Source organism: Schistocerca cancellata, chromosome 9 (assembly GCF_023864275.1).
Source record: "Schistocerca cancellata isolate TAMUIC-IGC-003103 chromosome 9, iqSchCanc2.1, whole genome shotgun sequence".
Taxonomy (NCBI): Eukaryota; Metazoa; Arthropoda; class Insecta; order Orthoptera; family Acrididae; genus Schistocerca; species Schistocerca cancellata.
The window spans coordinates 384,584,261-384,609,570 of NC_064634.1; the positions used below are offsets into that span (position 1 = coordinate 384,584,261).

The 25,310-nt window shown below is 37.5% G+C and overlaps 2 long non-coding RNA genes across 2 annotated transcripts in view; one reads left to right on the forward strand and one right to left on the reverse strand.

Moving 5' to 3' along the window:
* Positions 1-25,310, forward strand: part of LOC126100390 (uncharacterized) — a 54,331-nt gene that overhangs the window by 13,733 nt on the left and 15,288 nt on the right. The window lies entirely within an intron of this gene.
* Positions 10,373-18,024, reverse strand: LOC126100384 (uncharacterized). Its single transcript, XR_007522158.1, has 2 exons — positions 17,895-18,024; positions 10,373-10,721 (listed from the first exon to the last, which is right to left on the reverse strand). It is a non-coding gene; the product is annotated as an uncharacterized LOC126100384 (long non-coding RNA).

The window sequence follows — 25,310 nt, forward strand, 5'->3', positions numbered from 1 at the left end:
TGATTTTTTGCCAGCATTGAGGCAAAGAAATGCAGATGATTCACTGCAGTGTGAGGATGAGAAAAGAGGTGAAGACTGAAGTAAAAAACATACAGGAAGACCAGTGAACCATATTATAGATTAGTCATTTAAATGATATATTAGCAGTTATTCACGGAGAAGAATTAGATGGAAATAAAATTGTCACAGTGAAAATGTTGGACTAACACACATGTTAACCAATAAATTTAATTATGTCATTATCAACAACCTGAAAAGAATACAATATCTGAAAATATTTTTGGACAGTTTGCCACACACATTTAGGAAAACAGAAAAATATCGAAAAGGATTAGTTAATACTTCAGTTAAAAAATAACCATTCGAAATGCACTTCCCTGGTTGTAATTATTGTGGGTCAGGAACAAAATTAGGAGGAGTATCAGTTAGAGGCGATCAAGGAAAACACACTAGATGAAGCTTGCAAAAATCATGGTTTTGCATACAGAGATTATAAAGATATGGAAAAGGCATGAAGTAGACATACAATTTCAACTATTTGAAAAAGAAAGAATGCATGCTTTTGATACAACAACTGTAGTTGAATGAGTTGTTATAGAATGGAAATAGAAAATTACATATGGATTTAGATGTTGATTGCAATATTTGGGGACTATAAAAATAGTAATCTTTATAAAAATATTTTCTGTATAAAAGAATAGTTTCCAATATGATTATACTTTCTTACCTAGTGGCAAGACTAATACAAAAGCAATCAAAATTAAAAGAAATAATGATCAATTAAATAGTACTAGTAATTCTTTAACTATGTGCAAAAAAGAAATACGCAGAATAAGACAGGTGGTAATTTATTATAACACTGGGTATACTTGTTGTGTAAAAAATTATCGAATATCTTAAAAAAGAGAAAAAAGGTTCCAGATTAACAAAACATGGAGGATGATTTCTTCCATTTATTTTGACAGTATTACCATATTTAGCTGCTGCCAGTACAGTAGTCAGTATAGTAGCAAAAAAGGTAATACATGAAAAACTAAAAGATCAAGAGTTAGAAGAACCAAAGAACAAGACTTGATTTAGAAATGCGGAAGAAAGCTGACAATGGAGCAAAAAACCCTAAAAAAATTCCAAAAAATAATTAATATATATCCTAATGTATTAAGTAATTCTGATATAGAAAATATTACTGAACAATTAAAAATCAAACTCTTCACTGTGTCTTTATTATTGATATATTACCTAATAATCTTATAGAATATCAATCTGGAATACTTAATTTAGATATTTCTGTAAGGGTGATGCTTGTTGGACATATTATAAGAATAACAATAAAAAATTGATGTTTGTTTCATTTGGAGGAAATATTTCCAAAGAATTTGTTAAATGTCTTGGATGAAATGAGCTGTCTTATAATAGTCAACGAATTCACAAATTTAGTGAAGTAATATGTGGTTATTTGTGTCTATTTGTGACTAGGCTATTGTCCAAAAGTTATAATTTTAATACAATTTTGAATATAATGAATGGGCATTTTCGAAAATAAGTTGCAACCTAAAGGCCACCAAATAAATTTGTATATTTCCATTACTGGGTTTATGAAGAACCTTCATCTTCAAAATCAATAGAAAATTATATAAATGTAATTAATGATTGAAATTTTTAATCAGTTGGCATAATAGGTGTATGGAGTTTCTAATAGTGGCTTTATATTTAATGATACAAAATGTTCTGCCACTAACAGAAAATGCATTCCTCATAAACCCAGTAATGGAAATATACAGCCAAGGCAATGTGAAACTCACAACTAAAGAAAAAATCCCAGGCATGTTGATAAATTTTTTAAGGGACGAATTTTTGTAGATTCTAAAGTTTTATCGCTATTTACACTTTTATAGTTTTATGACATATTTGTTTACATGAAGTATTATAAAACTACAAGGACATTTATATCCTAAAATATTGGCAGTACATTAACATTAGATAGACGATTATTTTTCATCAACAATCATTAAAACTTATTTATTATTAAATTGAACAAGTTTTAACCAAGGTCTAAATACGAAATCATTTATTACAAAAAATTTTAATATTAATATATCTTCATTTTAATTTTTAAAATTTTTAGGTTTTTTTAAATATAATAGGAGAACGCAATTAAAGTGGTTTGTCCTTTGTGCAACAAGAAAAAGAAATTAACAAAGAAAAAAATAGCAAAAAAATCTACAATGAAAAACAAGGCCTTATTGGTTGTATAATAAAGAAGCAAAGTAAATATAAAAATATTTCACTATACAAAAACAAGCTTTTTAAAAACTGGAGTCAAAAATGTATTTACAAAGATTGTGCAAAAGAGCTAAAAATTGTTATAATTATATTTTAGTTTAATTATGGTCCTCCAAAAAAGGAAGAAAATGTATAAATTGTTGTAACAATAAGCATTGTAAAGAGTGCATATTATCAAAAGTATATATCAAAATATTATGAAAAATTAAATCTCTCTGTGGAAAACTTGTTCAAGAAATAGTTTGAAAACATCTAAAATTAGCTTACCATGAGAAAATTTTAAAACTGCTCAGAAGCAATATTTTTATTTTTGATTCTCTTATTTTATAATGTCTATGTGGTACAATATGTGTCCTGGTTTCTAACATATATCTTGTATCATGTAGCCACATAAACCTTTAACTGCTGTGTACGTGTTAACACGTGCTCCTTTGTGCCTGTCCCTGTGTGGTCTGAACATGTTTATGCACGCAACCAGTCCTTCTACCTGGTACTCTGAACCTGTGTACGCCTAGACACGTTCAGAATACCAGGTAGAAGGACAGGTGGTGCACATAAACACGTTCAGAGAACACAGAGACAGGTACAAATACACGCATGTTAACACATCCAGAGCAGTTAAAGGGTTAAAGGAAATTTGTTGCATTCAATAATTCCCATTCCTAAGACGTTATAAAATTATTTTTTCTATGTTCTTTTATTATATTGTCTGATATTTTCATGATAATTGAAAGTAATTTCGCTGTTACAACAAATTTTTAACTCCTTTGGAATTTTTTATATTCTTTTTTCTCTTGTCTATAGTCATAAATTTTAGATTTTAAACTAACATGGTCAATCACTGTTTTTCCACAATTTGTATCTTCCATTTTTCCTAAAACGTTTTGTTTTTCAGTGGTAATCCATAAGTATTGTTTTTTGAATAATCACTTATATCAGATTGTTTCAGCATCGATTTCATATTCTTAGAATAAATGAATCAGTATCCATGTAATATAAATGAGTATGTCCTCCATATTTTGCTTTCATAATAGCACAACGAAAATCAAACATTTTTTATTTTAGTAATACGTAAAATACTCATCCCAATATAAACAGGTTAATCGAATTTTAATTTTTTTAATATGAACTTCTATTAAATTTTCTGAAAATAATGTGATGATCATAATTTGGTTTTGAAACATACTGCATACATGTTTTGGGATTTTATTTTATTTTAATATTTTGTCTGGTTTTTGACCATCGTTTTACCAAAAACAGAATCATTGATTTTATCTATAAAAATCTTATTCAAAATCTTTAGTCTCCTTTATTCTCAATTCTGTATTAAAATCGAGAGCATTTTCTTAATCATTGTGATTGTTCAAAACTTAAAATTCCATGCATTTTTGTCAATTTAACACAAGATCTAGGACTTTTTAATACATGTATGATGTAAAACATAATTGTTTTTATTCTTTAATGCTGTTATTAATTAATGTCTTCATTCTGGAGCTGAAAGTAAATCTTTGTGTAAAGTGTGTAATTTTGTATAAGTCGAAATCGACATCTAAAGCACATCCATATTTATAATCGTCAGGGTTTTTTTAGAATTAAAATATTTTGGGTCTAGCCAGTGGAATCCTTTAAACTGATAAAATAGAGACACACAACCCATCCACACAAATTATTAGTTTCTAAATAAGCTACTTAATTCGATTTTTTTCATATTTTAAATTTTTCATGTCTTTATTATTTGCTTTTGCATACCTTTTAATACTGCCCCTCAAATCTTTCTCAGGCATGGAAACCGTATCATAATCGTATAAATATAGCTCAATTTTAGTTGTTTTTAACATAGTGTCACAAGATAAATCCAGAGACGTTTAATACCAAGAAGGAGGGAGATTAGAAGATTTAATACAAGCATCTCTAAAATTTTCTGAAGTATATGCTAATATAAAACCATGAATTATTATATAATTTTGTACAGTGTTCTATATTTTTGATACTAAATTTTTCCCAAATTAATTCTCATCTGAAATATTGGTTTTATGAAGCCTTGAAGAAAGAAAATTCTGGTTTAGGTAATTTCTCTTCACTATCTATATTTACCCATGAATAAAACATGTTGTAATCATTAAATCTAATTTTTCATAAGTGAAATATTTTTATGTTCCTCCAAATTGTGCTAATTCAAAAACAGAAGTTAATTGATCAATATTTAATGGCATAAATCTAAAAGCATCACAAAATCTTAAAGTTAATACATCACTTTACTAAATGAAATATATTTTTGTTCAATATTTAGGATTGTGTCAATATGTTTACTATCTATCATCAACTCATTAATAAACAGTTGAAATATGAATATAACCTGGAAAGATAGAATGATTTTTGTAATTATTTTACAACCTTCATTTGCAGTCCCTTGAAATTCTTATGTTCAGTGACAATAATCACTTACATTGTTTCACCAACAGTAAGATTTTTAAAATTAATGTGATATTCTTTAGGCATTATTATTGGATCATTTTGATCACATAACACTTGGATTTACTAGATTCCCATCTCAACATTTCTACAAAATTTTCAGGCTGTCGTTACCTGGTATTCCGTGGCTGGCTTATAATCCCAATTACAATGTTTTATATAATAACTAAAAGAAATTATAAATGTTTTTTAATATTTATCAATATAAGATTTATCAAGATCTTGCTTGATAAGTTCTAGTATTTTTTAATAAACATACAATATAAGCATACATTACTGAAGGCACTTTTAATGTATTATTATAGTTTTTAAATCTAATTTTTTCTCCTTTTTGACATAATTATTTTACTTCTTTTTGTTCTTTACAATCATTTTTGTGATTATATAATTTTTGTTGAGGGTCAAAAATCTTAAGTGCCTATCACAAGGATAAATTTTTCTTAATGTTTAGTTGATTGTGATCTAATTAATCTACATATGTCTTTTATCCCACAATATGGAGAATTAATTTCATTTTTACTTAAAAGAAGGTTAACATGTTTTTCTTGTTTGTTTTTTGTATCGGAAAGAGGATATATTTCAAGTTTTTCCCACTCATATGCATGAATTTTTGTGGAAATAATTGATTTTTCTCAAATTTCTCAGTGTCTGTTAATTCTATAAGAAACTCGATTTTTGCTTTTTCAAGAATTTCATCTACTGCTAGACTGATATTCTTTGTAAAGATGCTCGGCATTTACTGTCTGTGAGTCATAGTAAAACCAAGCATAGCATGTAATGTAAATTATAGGAATATATTTGATGTGGATACCACAAGGCAGTGCACTGTAAATACCTAAAACGTAACAAACTTCCAGTTTCACAAATGTTTCATCAACAGTTACTAAGTTTGCATCATTTTCACCAGCAGCATCAGCACAGAATCTAGCTATACTTGGTCCACAGCATAATGTTGTTATAACACCTCCATCTTATGATGAGCCCTCTGTATCTAGAAATCAATTGTATGGTACTATGAATTGTACCAAAAAGGTTAAAAAAGCAACTGGTTGCATACTTATTATCAGATAACTAATCTAATTAATTGTTATTTATTAAGTTTAGGATATCCTTTAAAATTTCTTGTTTTCATATTTTTCGAAGTTCATTTAAGGTTTTATTCTCAAATTCATTATAAATAATACAATCCTCATTATTTTCAATAATAATAATTGATTGTTGTTTATTAAGTTGAGGATACAGTTTTGAATTTTTTGATTCTCAACTTTTTGAAGTTCTTTTACAGTTTTATATTCCAAATCATTCTCATTATAATGATTAACTAATGAATTATGGTCATCTTTACTGAATTTTGGATAACCTTTGAGCTTATTTGCTCTATAATAATTATGCAGATCTTATAAGATGGGCATAATTTTTATATTATTAAATATATATTTTTTTGGTTTTAATTAAAAATTATTTTAAATTTTCAAGAAAAATAAATAATGTTATGAAATTCAAATAAAAATAACTTCACATGAAAAATATAAGTAATTAATTTAATATTTTGTGTTTATAATTTTAATTCATTAATTTTATCATTTTGAATCTCTTAATTTTAATCACATTGTGATCGCTGTATTAAGAGGGGGGAAGAATTTTGCTTGAAAAATTGTACTTTTTACTTAGGGAAAAACTGATTTCATTGGCTTTAGCTTGCCTGAGGTGGAATCGCCATGGGATAATTACTCTGGTGCATGCAGAAGTGTTTCAGAGCAGACTTTTCATTGTATGTTATTGAACATGGAAGTCTGCATCAGACACTTTATCTGTTCACATATTTTCCCAACAACATCATCAATTATTATTGCAATTCTCATGGGACCATTGGGATTAGACCATCAGTGAATGGAAATGTGCCAGCTCTTTTGATATATCACATTTTTGTACCCTAGTTTAATGGTCACCTCCACAAACGCCATCATTGAGACGAATGGCGACCTGCAGCACACCATGGATGCAGCCTGTTGCAAGCAGTATTATGCTAAAGGAGACATTCTTCTGCACTTGCATGGAACCTGTGGTAGTAATCAAATACACACTGACAACTGCGAACCACCTGCATCCTTTCATGGTCGCTATACTCCATGTGCTACACTGGTCTAAGGTGAACTCACATTGATGTCTAGTCAACTAAAATCACCTTATGTAAATCCTAGGGAACCCATCTGGGTCGCTATTAGGTGCCATCACTATGTGCAAAAACCAGCGGCCTATTATTTACTCTAAATACATGACCTGTGCATACACATCTAAGACACATACCACCAAAACTCTGTCAACAAACTGTGAAATCCCTGATATGTAGAATCAGTGGTGTATTTCATTCTGAAGATGGACAAAGAAGCTATTAAGCAGGTGATCATATTGTTTTCACTTATCATATTATATACGTATAGATAGATAGATACATACCCGACGAGGTAGCTGAGAGCGCTAATGCATTGCTTCCAGGACTTGGGTGGGCATGCCAGCCCCGGATGGAATCTGCCCAGTGGATTAATGACGAGGGCTGGTATGCTGGCCAGCCTGGATGTGGTTTTAGGCTGGTCCCACATTCTGCCTCAGTTACATGACTCATGGACATTTGATCACGTTCACACTATTTCATGGTTTTTACTAGAAACAGACAGCTTGGGTGCACTATTTATGTCCCGGGGGGTTCAGGGTGGCGGCAGGAAGGGCATCCGGCCATCCTCTGCAACTCACTCTGCCAAATCCGTCATAACACAGCTGACTCAATGTCGGTGTGGGAGAAGATCCAAAGAAAGAAATATATAGATAGGGAGGTAAGGCTAGACACCAGTGACTCTTTAGTGCAGATGGGCACCGGCCTAGAACTCTTACAGGAATTGGCGAATATCTGTGAAAATCTGGGGACAATGGGCAAGGGACACTACATTAGTAGTAGTGTGTGGATAATTTGAGAATTTAGATCAGTTGGGACGTGTGCTAAGGTATTCCTTGCAGTTGAGATGCCCATTGTGTCTGGATGGTGCTGTAGTCAGCACGTTTGCTTAGTAAGCAGGAGACCCAGATTCGAATTCTGGTCTAGCATAAATTTTAAATGTTCCCTATTGATTTGTATTAATACCCAGTCAAACAAAATCTGTAATTCCTTTGTGTCTTAAGTGATGTTTTATTACAGAGCGATATGTATTAACTTAGTATGGTTTTTTCCTTGCCCTATTCATTTTTATATATGATAATTCACTTCAATCATTACGTTTGTGCGCAAGTTATTACTAGTTTTGAGATATTTCAATCCGATTTACATGGTCAGACAACATAAACACACAGAGAGTAATTGCTCGTTAGTTGGTACATACCAGTTTAGCAGTAGTGATCAGTGTGAGTAGTTTGTCCTTCGATATTGTACTTGTTGTGTTGTTTGTTCCATATGCTCATTTGAGCACCTGTTTTTTTAATAGGTTTCCTACCTTGTGTGTGGTTTTCTGGTTGTCATTTGTTGCTTGCTTATTGACAATTTCTGTATAGTTTCTCTACTTTTTTGTTTAATTTATCTGCTATCTTCGCATCATAGCCAAGTAATGCAACAGTGTCTAGTACTGTATAGGACGGAATACCTCAACAATTTTTCCCAGCAGGCACGGAAAGAAAGAGGAGCACCAACATCCAAAGAGATGTTGTCATACCTTTCATGACTTAGATGCCAGACGACGTGTTCTAACTCAGAAACGCAAGAACCAACGTTGCAGTTCACAACACAAACACCTTAAGGAATGTGAGGTCCTCAATTAGCCTGCCCAGTCCACTGATTTAATACCAATAGACCATACCCGGGATTGCGATGGGAAGACGTTCAAAATTGTAAGGCTTTCGAGACCACTTGTTAAAAACTGCCTGTTGGCTTCTGTCTCGGGTTCTGCGGCCGAAATTTGTTTGTGATTTCTCTGACATTTCACCAGCACATGTGTCTGGCATTGTCAAAGCTTCACCCTCCATTGCTAGCCCACCACTACTAATGGGGGTGAAACCTTGACAACGCCAGCTGCTCACGGTGCCGAAAGATGAGAAAAATCATCAAAATGGCATCAGCTGACGAAACCGAGCCAGAAGTCAACAACAGGCAGGAAGATGAACACTTTCATACCAATCTCTACGCTGTGTTATTAAATAAATGTTACAGTATCAGCTTCAGGCATAGCTCGTTACTGCTCAAAATGACGCTCAGAGGCTGTCAGCTTCTATCCTACAACGGTTACAAAAACTTATTCGTGCCTGTGGGTGCCACATCTCATACTGACATTCATGATGCACATCGGTCCAATAAGATGAATGTTAAATCCCGTAATATATGGTATATTATCTAAGTCCCTACAAATCTAATATACTAGCTGTTCTTGGCCATGCATTACTGTGGCTGTCTGGTTAAATGGAAAATCAAGGAAAGAGAAACACACGTTTCTAATGTATATGAGAATTGGATACACTTTCTAATCGACTCCTCATCCTTGTGTCTCTCAATCTTCACCTGCGCCTCTCTTTATCAATCTCCTCCTACTCCCCTTTTCTCTGTTCATCAGCGGTTCTCCCTCTTTTTGTGCTTCCTCGCCTCCCTATCTCTCTGTACCTCCTTCTGCCCCTCTCTCTCCCCCCTGTATCTGTCCAATGCCCCCACACCCTTTCCCTGTCCATTTTCTCCTAACCTCTCCCTCAACATTTACTCCTGCCCCTGTCTCTGACCACTTTGTACTTTCTGTTTTCTACGTCAATGTCCTCCCTCCATCTGTCCATCTCCAATTACCCCCTCTCTCTGCCAGTGAGCCTTGTTTATTGTTATTGGTAATTCAGAACTTGTAGTAGTATTCTAAAAATAAGCCAATAAACTATAAATACAACTCTCCTGTTTGCTAATAACGTTTCCTTATTATGTATTTCACAGATTTATTCTATATACAAAAAAATATAGAGCCTATATGCTTCCATAAGTTTATTACAGTAGCAAGTAGAATTTCGAAGTAAATCGGTCGAGCACCTATTGAAATTTTTCTAACAGTGTTCTCCTTTATATATGGTATATATATATATATATATATATATATATATATATATATATATATATATATATATATATATGTATATATATATATATTTAAATATTACATATATTAAATTATATACCCTATGTGAGTCTGAAGGTTCACGAGGGTACTGTGTAAATATTTGAAGTAACTCAATCAACAACTTTCTGAGATCTTTCATAATAATGTTTCTCCTTTACATATTTCTTATTTATTTATATATCATATATATTAAAAATAGGTATATAAAAACACACACAAATTCCGCTGCAATGTTGTGTCAAAATTTCTTAGCAATAGGTGAAGAAATTTCGGAGACTCGATCGCAAGTATTTACGTTTTCATTTGTACAGATGTCAGGCTACTGTGTCAAGTAAATTCTCAGGGTATATGCAGTCTTTTTTATTGCTAAGTGAGAGACCAGACGGAAACCAGAAAATAAATAGTTGTGTGGGAAACATTATTCCAGAATTTCTCTTAGGGTGACAGTTAAAATGGAAAAATATTTAGTAAATAAACGACGTCAGTAATGCTTTTTTGAATTCTAAAATTTATTTATTCTTTTGTAACACATTTTCGTTTATAATTTTGAGAAATGAAAAGGAAGCTCTTGATATAGAAAAAGAAAAAGTATTTTTAATGTCTAATCTGTAAAGAAAGAAACGTTTATAACAAAGTAGAGCTCCCTATTTCTGGAGTCTGCCAGCAGTTCTTTCAGCCGGTATGGAAGGAAATGGACGCCCCCCAGCGGTCTTGCAGCGCCTGATCCCCAGCAGCTCCGTCGCCCACCACCGGCTGTACCGGCTCCTGGTTGCTGGCGGCATCTCCGCTAGGGACAGCTGGTACGTCTGCAGGTTCCTGCGCCATCGTGGCCACGACCTGCAGACAAAGCGACAAGTTGCTTTCGAAACTGACGCAACCATCAACTCCTTTTTCAGTCACAACATCTTAAGAAAAATCTAGATGTGGTCATATGATTTATCGATCTAGAAAAAGCGTTCGAACAATGTACAAAGTGCAAGGCGTTCGACATCCTCAGGACAATAAATGTAAGTCAGAAAAAAAAGAGATAATATGTACAACGATCAAAGAGTAAAAATAATAATGCAAGACCAAGAATGAAGTACTTCTACCCCTACGGATCGATCTATGAATGGAAAAACCACTGATGGAAATAAAAGGAATGTTCAGGAATGGGATTAAAATTCAAGATGAAAGCATATCAATGATGAGATTCGGTAATGATTAGTGTAAGTGAGAAAGAATTACACGGCGTGTTGAACAGATTGATGTCTTCCCACATGGATATGTACTGTGAGTGAAACCAAGAGAAGCGAAAGTACTGAGAAGCAGCAGAAGTGAAACCCAGATAAGTTTACATCAAAACTGCAGACTTGGAGGTAGATGAAGTCAAGTAATTTCGCTACCTTGGAAGCACAACAATGCACGATGGAAGATGCAAGGAAAATATAAAAAGCAGGCTAGCACAAGCAAAGAAGGCATTCCTTGACCAAACAAGTCCATCACTATAAACAATCGATCTTAATTTAAGGAAGAAATTTGTAAGAATGCATATCTGGAGTACAGCACTGTATGGAGGTGACTGTGGGAGAAACTGGGAAAGAACGGAATGGAAGTGTCTGAAATTTGGGATTGTAGAAGAATGTTGAAAATTAGTTGGACTGATAAGATGAGAAATGAGGAGATTCTTTGCAGAGTCGGCGAAGAGAGAAAATATGTGGAAAACCCTGAAAAGAAGTACGGACACGATGACTGGTCATGTGTCAGGGCATAAAGAAATAACTGGCATGGCACTTAGGACATGTACAGGATAAAAAACTGTAGGATAAGAGGAAGATTGGTATGTATCCAAGAAATAACTGAAGACATTGCGTTGCTGCATATGTAACTCCGAGATCAAAAGGTTGGCACAGAAGAGGATTTCGTGGTGAGCCGAATAAAGCCATTCAGAAACTGATGACACATAATTAGTCTCAGTGTCCGCCGCTCGTGGTCTCGCGGTAGCGTTCTCGCTTCCCGAGCACGGGGTCCCGGGTTCGATTCCCGGCGGGGTCAGGGATTTTCACCTGCCTCGAGATGACTGGGTGTTTGTGTTGTCCTCATCATTTCATCATCATCCAGGAAAGTGGCGAAATTGGACTGAGCAAATATTGGGTAATTGCACGGGCGCTGATAACCACGCAGTTGAGCGCCCCACAAACCAAACATCATCATCAATTAGTCTCAGTGCAGTAGGAACTGAAAGAAGTTGGAACCGATCACTCTAAATTTTCTTTGTAGATTGTACCGATCTAAGAAATGAGCTTGTTACACATCTCGTGACTTCGGAAAAGCATTTGGCTCAATACCACACCAACGCTTATTAACGAAAGTACGATTTGATGTAATGTCAAATACGTTTTGTACATGGATGGAGGACTTGTTAGGAAGGATGCAGCATGCTATCTTCTACAGAGGCCACCGAGGGTTGTATAATTACCCATACGATTGCTGCAGGAAAGTGTCGGGACCACTGCTGTCCATCGTGTGTCAATGATCTAGCAGACAACGTACATAAAGATCTAACACCTCTCACAGAGGATACCGTTATAATAAATTACTCTAAGAAAAAGCTGCACAAATACTCCGTTAATTCCTGCAAGGTTTCAAAGTAGTGCAAAGGATGGAAAGCCCCTGTAAATTTCCAAAATTGGAATCATTCAACTCATACGTATAACTCGGAGGAGGGAGGCGAGACGGAGGTAACATTTTTGTAGGGATGTGAAATGGAATGATCACATAGGATCAATCATGGGTAAATTAAGCCACGGACTTGGCTTCATTGGTATGCTACTGGGAAAATGCTATGAGTCTACAAAGGAAATTGCTTATAAAATCCATGAGAGAATCATCCAGGATTGTATTCATCTGTCTATATCTGTGTTGAGCGTATGAACGAACTACAGTACTGTTGGTCACATATTTGTTTGACAAACGGGAGAGTGTCACTGGTTTGCAGAGAACAGATGTAAATGTACAATTGTCATATCTCGATATACTGCTAGTTATGTAGGGTGTTTAAAAAAGATGATCATATATATATAAACAGGAGACGTTATTTATCAAAACTAGAGAAAAATCTTCTATAAATATTAGTACGGGAACAATTGTTTATTGAGATAAGGACTATTTTACATGCGTTGAGAAAGGTCAGTATAGAGATGTTTAAGCTGCCTTCGTCTTGACGTACTATTCTCATTTCTTTTCCTTCGTGTCTTTACTTAGTCTCCTATGGATGCTGTGGTCACAGAAGGCACTTTCAACTGTCTTCTACGTCATCCATTCCGTAAATATCGTTTTGACGTAGTGCTGACCAGAAGGAAATTGGTTATTCCTTGCGAACAATGTAAATAGTGAACTGAAGTCCTATTATTTCATGCGGGAAGTAACAATCGTGGTATTTTGGTATGGTTTAGCCACCTGCGTTAATCGACTGACATGTGCAGTGCACGGTGAACTACACGTACAGTGTCATATTGCAACCGAAACAAATGTTCAGCAATATGTTATAAAAGACTTGCATATAAAGGGACGATTCGGATTAAGAAATTGCGAGGTCTCGTGCTGTCCACACAAGGTGTGGAGAGGGACGAATGTATCGAGGAGGAGACAATCCAGAAGCAGATCACGAAGAACTGGAACTGCTGAAGGCATAAACCATGCTCTTGCGAGTTCAGTTCTACACGAGCTGTTACTTTGTCGAAATCACATAGAGCGCTGTGGTGTAGCAGTAAAGTGCGTGTCTGGAGATCGAGAGGTTGCGAGACCGAATCCCGGCCGGAAATTTTCAGCTTGTTTGATCTATCATTCACCTCTCTGTGCTGTAAGGAATCGCGATGAACGACACGTGATTCGGACTCCATATTAAATTGTGCTTTCATTTCCTCGGCTGGATAACTGGTTGATTTAGCGACACACAAATCGCCGAAGTAGCGTCTATTGAAAAGACTTGCACCCGGTAACTGAGCCACACGAAATAATAATTACTTACCATGCATTGAAGCCCTCGTGCCAAAACACCACCATCTCAAATTATAGACGGGTCCTAAGAAGGATCGCTGAACATTCTCTGTGTAGAAATTGCACTTTACTAACGAATGAACTGGGATTCACACACAGAGTGACAATAAATTACAATAATAAACATGTGTGGGCAGATGCAAACTGTCGAGTGGTCATGGAAGCAAGGTATAAGCATCGCTTTAGTATCGATGGATGCGTAGGAATTGTCGTTGGCGCACTACAAGGGCCGTACATTTCACCGGCCAAATTAACATGTGCTATTTATTATCAACTGTCGAACGGAAAATTACCCGCAACACTGGACATTGTCGACGTCGCAGAAAGACAAGGAATGTAATTTACGTAAGAGAGGTCACAGAGGTCACCTACCGATCATCTGTACTACGACAGCGACTAACACAAACGTTGAGTGAGAGATAGATTGGTCGAGCAGCCCCAGTGACATGTGCTTAATCACTCAGATTTCTGCCTATGCGGGTACTTAATGGCAAAGTGTTATTCCATAGTATCGAGTAGGTACATATCTAACAGGTGTGTGTGTGATTACGTAGGCTTTCCCGGCGTAATAAATCTTGAAAGTCTCTTCGGGTTTGCTGCCGGATCCTAAAATCAACTTGACTCGATATTTCGGCGATCCAACTGTTCGCCATCTTCAGGAAAATGCTGCTTATGCTGATGAGTCCCGCTGAGAACACGCCAGGTTGCAAATCGACGTCCTATATAGGCCACCATTCAGTACACGGCGCATGCGCCGCCCATCACGGTTTCTGCCTTACAAAACAGGGAGGTGGCGCCGCCCTTAGTGAAACACTGCTGGCAACGATATATCGCAATCAAGGCCGCACCGAAGAACGTTCAGTTTTGATGCGAGATAATACAGGATTCCACGTTTTGCTAAGAGGAAACTCATTGTCTCTGTTGATTAAATTATCAGGCCACCTAATTTCAATCGCCTCTTTATACACACTGTTCCAAAAACCGGAAATGTTGGCAACCACAACAGTTTCCTCAAATATCATTTTGTGTCCCTCATTTAGGGAGTGTTCTGCTACCGCCGATTATTCCGGCTGTTGTAGCCTTGTTTGTCGGCGATGTTCCACACACCTGTCTTGCACTGTGCGAATAGAACGGCCAACGTAAGCTTTCCCACATTGACATGGAATTTTGCACACCCCGGGTTTCCTAAGCCCCGAATCATCCTTCACAGGGCCGTGCAGAGCCCTAATCTTAGAAGGTGGACGGAAAACACTCTTAATGTTAAAATTCCTTAAAATTCGTCCAATCTTAAACGATAAGCCTCCGGCATAAGGAAGGAAGGCCACAGATCTATGTTCCTCTTCATACATCTCCGGAGATGGTCCAAACTCCATAGCCCAACGAATCTGCTTCTCGGTGTATCCATTTTCCTTAAAAACAGTCATCAAATGCTCAAGTTCTTGGGTTAAGCTGTCTGCATCGGAAATGACATATGCTCTCCGTACCAAAGTCCTAAGGACGCCACTACGTTGGTGTGGTGGATGACAACTCTTAGGATGCAGATACCAATCTGTGTGTGTCGGCTTTCGGTGAACCCTGTGTCCCAAAGTTCCATCTGGTTTTTTATAAACCATTACGTCTAGAAACGGAAGCATCCCATCATTTTCAACCTCCATCGCCGACTTACGAGGCTACAACAGCCGGAAAAATCGGCAGTAGCAGAACACTGCCTAAATGAGGGACACAAAATGAAATTTGAGGAAACTGTTGTGGTTGCCAACATTTCCGGTTTTTGGAACAGTGTGTATAAAGAGGCGATTGAAATTACGTTGACTGATAATTTAATCAACAGAGACAATGGGTTTCCTCTTAGCAAAACGTGGAATCCTGTATTATCTCGCATCAAAACTGAAAGTTCTTCGGTGCGGCCTTGATTGCGATATATCGTTGCCAGCAGTGTTTCACTAAGGGCGGCGCCACCTCCCTGTTTTGTAAGGCAGAAACCGTGATGGGCGGCGCATGCGCCGTGTACTGAACGGTGGCCTATATAGGACGTCGATTTGCAACCTGGCGTGTTCTCAGCGGGACTCATCAGCATAAGCAGCATTTTCCTGAAGATGGCGAACAGATGGATCTCCGAAATATTGAGTCAAGTTGATTTTAGGATCCAGCAGCAAGCCCGAAGAGACTTTCAAGGTGTGTGTGTGTGCCATGCCTGTAAAAAAAATATGACGGCAGCAAACTGTATTTACACGAGTTGGTGGCTCGTTGGGAAAGTAGGATGAGGGATGTATCGCAAGGAGTGGTAATCACAGTGAGCAGCTGCTATAGTGTATCTCAACAATTATTCGAGTCTGGACATATGTTTCTAGAAGTTCTTTTCCAAGATTTGATTAGTACCATTTCCTGTGAGATACATTGTGTAGACAACCTGTATCTGTGAAATCGTTCGCAGTTTTGGGCCTAATTTATCTATCACAGCACATGAAATACAAATGGCGTTGAGGAAGTCGAATGTGTAGCCGGAAGCCGTAGGTTTTACAATCTCCCTTCAGAAAAGTATGTGTGTTATTTGATAATATACATCAAAATTACTAATGATGGATGCCGTTCTGAGCTTAAAAGAAACAGTAAGATTTTGCGACCTCAAATTAGACGATCAGCTTGCTTGTTTACAACACCTAAAATATCTTAAAACGAGAACCTTTAATGCTCTAAACATTCTGATATATCTCAGTAGGTGCACACAGGTGAAGACATGTTATACCTTTTACTGTTTTGTAAAACCTATGTTTGATGCTGGCTCGGCTGAGGGAGTAGTATCTGTGGATTAACTCTCCCCAAAAAGTTAGACAGCGTCCACCATCGATGTGTTAGGGTGTCTACAAACAGCTTCATATTAAGCTTCATGAACAGCATTTTCTTCGACATTAGTGAACCCTGATTTTGCATGCACTGGAAATTCGTTACGATCCAGCATAGTCTTTAGTGTTAATCTCGCTGCTCACTCTAGACATGTAAGCGTCTTTCTAAATCATAGATCTGCAAAGATTTCTTTTCGGATCCGGGAAAACTAGCATAACAGAAGTCTAGATAAGACGGACATACATGTGTTAGAGATTCGCGAAGAAACCCCTGAAAATATTTCTAAGAAATATTCACAAAAGAACCTAAAAAGTTTGTGAAGAAGGAATTGTACCTACACAGTGTGTCTTCAGAAATACTGCCGGTACGCATGACGTTTGTTTTGCATTCAGGTCTTATTCCAGATGTGTGGACATGTATTGTGAGGTCTAAACATTTTTATTATCAGAAGGCCTTTGATAGAGTACAACATTACGAGGTGACTGAGATCCTAAGAAGCAGTGGGATAGATGATACACCAATATCGGTTGACACCTTAAATAGTCCTCAATCAAGGCAAGTACTGAGCGTTATAGGCTAGAACTGAACATAAATAAAATAAAAATAATGGTCGTGGCCAAAAAAATATACCAAACTGTCATCTAAATGTGAATGGTAAACTTACAGCAAAAGTAAACAAAAATGGTATGTCTGGGAACTAACATTAACAACGAATGGGATAACTCACAAGGAATGTCCGTATTAAAGTAGTCCGACTCAGGAACTTTCTCGAACAAGCAGAAGTGATGTAGGTATGAAGGTTATCAAAATCCGGAATGGATCAGCACTAGAAGACGAAAAATAATACGTTTCTGCGTTTTGAGAAGTGTTCAGTTTCACATTTCTAGACATTTTGGAACAAGCTGACAATTTTTGCACCACCCGGAATGCTTAATGTTACTTTCACATCTGTTGACGACTCTACATCCAAGCTGTCACGTTGCTTCTTCACTACCAAGAAAGCCTCAATTCAGACACAGATTTCATTTGAGACACACCAAATGACCCTACCTTGATAAGTGTTGCCGCAGTACCGAGTCATATGCAATCCACTACGTGAAGAGAAGATGGAAACGCAGTCGCACTTACCACGAGAGCCAGACAGAGGAGCAGGAGAGACTTGGTGGAGGCTGCCATGACGACTGATGCAGCTCTGGCGTCTCCTCGTCCCTTATATACACGATGCACTGGCGACGGCTGCGTGCTCTGCGAAGTGGAAGAGAGAAGCAAATATCGCGTGAGGCCTGCTGTTGCAGCTGTCTGCATCGGACAACAACACACTTTGTTAAGATACCGGAAATGTGTCTTGCGCAGGACGAAGAAATGACAGCTGAGGTCGCTAACAAACATCTGTGTAGTTGTGTTGGACTCGGAGATGAGCCGATTCGACTCTTGGTGATGGATGAAATTGTCACTGCCAGTATTTGTCAGACAAGTGGGCTAGAGATGATGAAGTAAATTCCTGTTCACTAAACCTCTCTGTTGTGCTAATCGTATGCAGGTGATGGTCCTGAGACATACTGAGTCTCACCTTTATCTATGACAATGGTATAGAGTGAAGCAATGGATTAAAATTTATACCAGCGTTAGGTATCCTGCTAACTAGGTGGAGGCTCTATCCGTTGCGCCACCCTGACACTCTGGCTACCATAGCCTCGCGGACTGCATTACTGCCTCTCGCATTCCAAATTCCAATTAGTGCCCCAGGCCTTTACCAGCACCCTTCTAAACAGTGTTGCTGAATCTCTCTGATATCGCAATAGCACCTTACCATAGGTGATATGTTAATCATTTAGTCGATGTTCCTGATATAGAACTTATGTCTCGTAAGAAGGAGGCCCAGGCTCGAATCCTGGTGCTGGTTTAAATTTTAATTCTTTGCTTCAGCCTACATCATTATCGTAGAGAAAGGTGAGACTCAGTATATCTCTGGAACATTAGCTGTATACGATTAATACACTATGTGGTCGAAAGTATCCGCAAATCCCCAAAAACGTTCGTTTTTCATATTAGGTGCATTGTGCTGCCAACTACTGTCAGTTACTCAATGTCAGCGACCTCAGTAGTCATCAGACATCGTGAGAGAGCAGAAAAGGTCGCTCCGCGGAACTCACGGACTTCGAACGTGATCAGATGATTGGGTGTCACTCGTGTCATACGTCTGTACGCGAGATTTTCATCCTCCTAAACATCCTTACGTCCACTGTTTCTGATGTGATAGTGAAGTGGAAACGTGAAGGGACATGTATAACACAGGCTGTTGACTGACAGAGACCGCCGACAGTCGAAGAGAGCCGTAATGCATAACTGGAAGACATCTACCCAGGCCATCACACAGGAATTCCAAACTGAATCAGGATCCACTGCAAGTACTATGACAGTTAGGCGGGATGTAAGAAAACTTGGATTTCACGGTCGAGCGGCTGCCCATAAGCCACACACAACTCCGATAAATTCCAAACGACGACTCGCTTGGTGTAAGGATCGTAAACATTGGATGCTTATACAGTGGAAAAACGTTGAGTGACGAATCACGGTACACAATAAGGGGATCCGGTGGCAGGTTGTGGGTATGGCGAATGCCCGGTGAACGTCACCTGCCAGCGTGTGTAGTGCCAACAGTAAAATTCGGAGGCGGTGGTCGGGTTTTTCATGGAGAGGGCTAGCACCCCTTGTTGTTTTGCGTGGCAGTATCACAGCACAGGTCTACATTGATGTTTTAAGCAACTTCTTGCTTTCCTCTATTGAAGAGCAATTCGAGGATGGCGATTGCAGCTTTCAACACGTTCGATCACCTGTTCATTATGCACGACCTGTGTTGGAGTGGTCACACGACGATAACATCCCTTTAATGGACTGGCCTGCATAGAGACCTGACCTGAATCCTATAGAACACCTTTGGGAAGTTTTGAAATGCCGAATTCCTGCCAGACCTCTTCTCAGTGAAGTACTCCGTGAAGAAAAGTCTGCCATTCCCCAAGAACTCTTCCAGCGCCTGATTGAAAGTATGCCTGCCATAGTTAAAGCTAAGGGTGTGCCAACACCATACTGAGTTCCAGAATTACCGATGGAGGGCGCCTCTAACTTGTAAGTCATTTCAGGCAGGTGTCCGGATGGTTTTGATCACATAGTGTATATCACGTATGTCTGAGGTACAGATAGGATTAGCGCCGCTTGCTAAGGTACTATTCCAATATTAGAGAGCCTCTGAAATACTGGTGCGAGTTTAGAAGCGGAGTAGCAATAACATAAGGCGTGAATTCCAATTTGTATTGGGGCGGGGAACATAGTGTGTTATTCTGCGCAGCTGTCATATATGGAGAACCAGTGAGGCGCAACTGTGAGCGCGTCTCCGAAGTAAACAGGAAACTTAGGTTTTGTTGTTAGTACAAATTTTAACTCCTTCCTTCATCCTACAGCATTTTCACTGTTGTGTCTCATAAGTGAGGGCATGTGACGTTGTGGATGGTACTACATCCGCCTAATGGGGATGTTAAGTCCAGCGGTTCCTTTAGTGGCATTGGAGAGGATTAGGCTCTGTGTTGCTATGGTTTCACCCTGTCCTGTCTCTTGTAGTCATCATACAACACAAACATGCCCGCATTTATTACAGTCAACTACACTCTAGAAATATACACCCGACACAACTCTCACATATCCGCAATGAAAGGGCACAGTGTGCGTTAAGGTTGACCACCTTTTCCGACAGACAGATGAACCCACTTCGTGAGGATATCCCAGTCAACAATGCCATACGATGTATACATTTTCACCGACTGACATACTTTGGTGATTGTGTTAGGTCACTAGATCGTGCAAAAGTGGCTGATGCAGATCTGTGATAAAAATAGCGGTGTATTGATCTATTCCCATCCCCTCAGGAGTCACTGATCTTGCCGTGGTGGGGTGGCTTGGTGCCTCAAGGATACAGTAGTCATACAGCAGATGCAATTACAACGGATCTGGTCGTTAAACATGAACCAAAAAGGAAAATGATGGTGGTAACGTGTTGCTTTAAACCTTTTGGAGGTAAAATAGACCCCGATTCGATTATCCTGGTGGGGACTATTCTCGAGGACGTCATCAGCACGAAAGATAAAACTGGCATTCAGCATTCAGGAAAGAGCGTGGGAGGTTAGACCCCCATAACAGGGAAGGTAAGTTAGAAAACTTAGGAAGGAGATGGGTACGTTAACAATTAATGAAATTTGATGATGGGATGAAAAGGACTTCTCGTCAGACGAGTACACAGGTCAACTGGCGTACGATTAAACTTTGCATAAAATCAAAACTGAGAAAAGATTATAAACTATATTCTGTTTGCATGTAGTTTTAATTATTTCCTCTAAAATGCGTGAAACTGTTCACGTCTATATCATTATTTACATGGGTATTCTACATATTATAGGGCAGAGGGCTCATCGAAACACCTTCACTATAATCTCCCATTATTCGCTCTCGAGCAGCGTGCGGAAAAAAACGAACATCTGTATCTTTCCCACCTTCACTATAATCTCCCATTATCCTCTCTCGAGCAGCGTGCGGATAAAGACGAACATCTGTATCTTTCCTTGTGAGCTCTGATTTTTCTTATTTTATTATAATGATTTTTTCTCCCTACGTAGGTCGGTCTTAAGAAAATATCTTTGCATTCGGAGGAGAAAGTTGGTGATTTCGTGTGAAGATCCCGCCGCAGCTAGAAACGTAGTTTTTTTAATGATGTACATCCCAAATCCTGTATTAGGACAGTGACATCTCTCGGCGATTTCTCGACAGAACAAAACGTGATGCTCTTCTTTGAACTTTATCTGCGTGCTCCGCTAACCTCGGCGTTGAAAGCTTTGTGAAAACCTTAAAATACGGAATAAATTAGAAATCCCTTGTCGATAGCACTCAACACTTTGTGTGCGTAAAGAACTAGTTGTGTTTCATAAGAACTATGCTAAATCCGTGTTGACTGATCGTCAATAGGTCGTTCGAGGTAATTCATATGTTCGAACACAATATATGTTCCAAAAGCTCGCTGCATATCACTGTTAATTATATAGGTCTGTTATTTACTGCATCACTCCTATTGCCTTTTTTGAATGCTGTTGTGACCCATACAATTTTCCAATCTTTGGGTATGGCTCATTCGTACACTGGTTGGCTGTATATGATTGGTAAGGATGAAGCTATTGCATCAGCGTACACTGGTAGCAGCATAATTGGTATATAGTCTGGACCGGAAGACTTGCTTTTATTAAGGATATCTACTTCTAACTTACTGATGTTGGCAACTGTTCTTGATTCGAATACGACAGTGTAGTGTGGTTTTATTGGGCTATGTCAGCAAATGGCTATCGTGAGTGCCTTTGCTAACAGCACGATATCGCAGGCAGCGCCTCTCCTGAGCTTTTGACCATATCGATTGGACCCTAGACGACTGGAAAACCGTGAGCTAGTGGGATGAATACCAATTTTAGTTGATAAGAGCTGATGGCACTGTTCGAGTTGTGGCACAGACCCCACAAAGCCATGGACCTAAGTTGTCCACGAGGCACTGTGCAAGCTGCTGGTGGCTCCATAATGCTGCAAGCTGTGGTTACATGGGTCAATGACGGTAAATGGTTATATTCGGCTTCTTGGAGGCCATCTGCAGTCATCCATTTATCTGATGTTCCGAAGCAACAATGGAAATTTTATGGATGATAATGCTCCAGGTCACTGGGCCGCAAATGGTTAGAAGAACATTTTGGACAATTCAAGGGAATGACTGCACCCCCTCCCCAGATCGCCCGACACGAATCCCATCAATCATTTGTGGTACACAATCGAGAGGCCAGTTCGTGTTCAAAATGCGGGACCGGCAACACTTTGGCAATTATGGACGGCTATAGAGGCAGCATGGCTCAGAACTTCAGCAGGAGTCTTCCAGTGAATTATTGAGTCCATACCACATCGAGTTTCTGCACTACAGGGGCAGAAGACGATCCGACACGACATTAGTTGGTATCCAATGACGTTTGTCATCTTAGTGCATGTGAAAGAGTTGCCATTTTACACAGAAGAGAATGGGTAACGTCCTAAGATTATTACTATGCAGGGAAAAATACTCATTGCTCTCTTCTAGAAAAATCCGTATACAGTGTTAGACAAGTGGTGTGTCCTGCCTTGCTTGACTTCCAGTACCAGGAAGGCAGGCTCTGACAATGCTTACGATGCTCCCTGATCATCGGTGTCTGGTCACTGATTTATCAGTTTTAACCAAATTAGACGAGTTTTTGATAAACAATACCACTGCGGTACCTAATTTGGTCGTTTATTGCGGCTTGCTCCAAGTGGATACAAAAATCGAACCACAGTTGGCTTTTGGCACTGAAAACATTATTCAATATTTTTGACGAATAACACAGGAAACTTAAATGCAGAAATAACAATGAGGCACTTCATTTGAAGTCAGTTGTGGCACACGATTTTGTAGACGTGCCGCCGCCAGCGCTGCCTACTGGAGACGCCAGCAGCCAGGAGACGATGAAGACTGTAGTGAGCACCACACCTTCCACACCTCACGATAAGCCCCCGCCCGTTTATCTTCTGAGTGTGCTACTGGCAAATGCCAGCAGGCTCGAGAAACATCTTTCTCCTCATTCACAGGGAATAGATACAACTGATAGCTCTCAGTCTTATCCACTTAATAAGTATAAAATTTAATAAGTCATTTCTGAAACAACTGTCATACAAACTAAGTTAGTCAAATTACTAGTTTCGTCTGTTACAGTTATTTCTAAGTCGATGTATAGTATCAAAAATTGGAATATATGGCATTTCACATTAAAAATGTTGTATAAAAGTCGACTAGTGAAAAATTACCATAGCAGTCTCTTAAAGGTACTGTCAATCTTTTTTTGAGATCAGATAACTTACCACTTAATTGAAAAAGACGACTCATTTGTACTAATAAAAAATTATTAAATGAATAAAACTTATTGGGATCCAAAAATAAGAGCTGCTGAGAAGAAATCGAAAAATAAGCACGGCAACAACTTGCTTAGCTCTATTTGATGTGTAATAATAGGCCCAAGTGCATAGGGAAACAATGCAATTTATCGAAAATAATGACAAAATTTTATCATTCAGTGGATGTCAAGTTAATTCAGCTGTCGCATTCGATGATTTGATTCTCAAAAGTGAGGATGTAGTTAGAGAATATTATACTAGAGGAAGACACAAGAAATGGTTTGTTTCTATTTAGCCCAGACATACTCGAAGATACCAAAACAATTTGTAAAAGGTAAAATAAATTTTTTAAATAATTTTAGAAAAAATACGAATTTAAATCTTATTATTTAGAATTGGTTGGAGGTGATTAAAAATTTTATGATTTTGAAAGAAACGTATCGTAAATGCAAGAATGAAGGTAAATTAACTATTGCTACAACAGATATGACAGAAAAATTAATAATGGTAAGCACAGATACAAGATTAAAAATTTATTAAAAACATAAACACAAAGATAATCGTTAAAGATAATCGTCAAGCACAACAATAAACGCTGAACGCCAAATATTAAACATAAGCATTAAATATAAAATGCTGAATGTTACATGCAAAACGTTGAATGTTAAAATTAAATCATTCATGCTTTTTATCCTTACTAAATGTCTGCAAAATACAATTGCACAAAACAGAAGAGTACATATAATGAGTACAGCCCAGAGATTGTTAAAAAGGCTATTAGAAATAGAAAGGTAAAGAAGCAACTAAAAGAGGGATTAAAAAAATGGAGAAACAACCAAGATGAGAATCTGAAAAAATGTAAGAAAAATGTCAGCCAGTTATTGATGCAATCGAAAAAGTTAAAGAAAGTACTGAAGGTAACGGCGATCATCTCTGAAAGCAATAAACCAGAACAGAAAACTCACAAAGTTGATGGTTTGGCTATAAATATTTTGAAGAATTCAATGACATATGTGCAATTAAGCAGTGTAAAGTGATGAATGAGACTGTACGTTAACCAAGTTAGAAGTACAATATTAATGAAGAACTACAAAGAAGAGAATATTAATAAAAACAAGAAAACAACTAAAAAAATAAACATAAGTGAAAGAATGCTAGAATATGTTAACCACAGTGAAGACAAGGCTTTTGGGTCTAGAACTGTTGGTAAATTTAAATTTGTTGGTAAATTACCAATAAAATTCGATCAAGATAAATTAACTATTTGTGAAAGGTCTCATCATGGAACAGACAGATTAATAAATCTTTTAACTAAAATACAGATTATTATAGATGATATGAATACAAGAGTTACAGATTCTGATTTATTAAATAAGTTGTATATATTGTACTATTCAAGAGCAATATATTCTGATAATAATCTAAAATAAAATAAAGTATACGTAATAAATATAAATATTAAATAAAAGAAACTGTCGCTGATTTTCTGCCAGCATTGGGGCAAAGAAATGCAGATGATTCACTGCAGAGTGTTGATAAGAAAAGAGCTGAAAACTGAATTAAAAA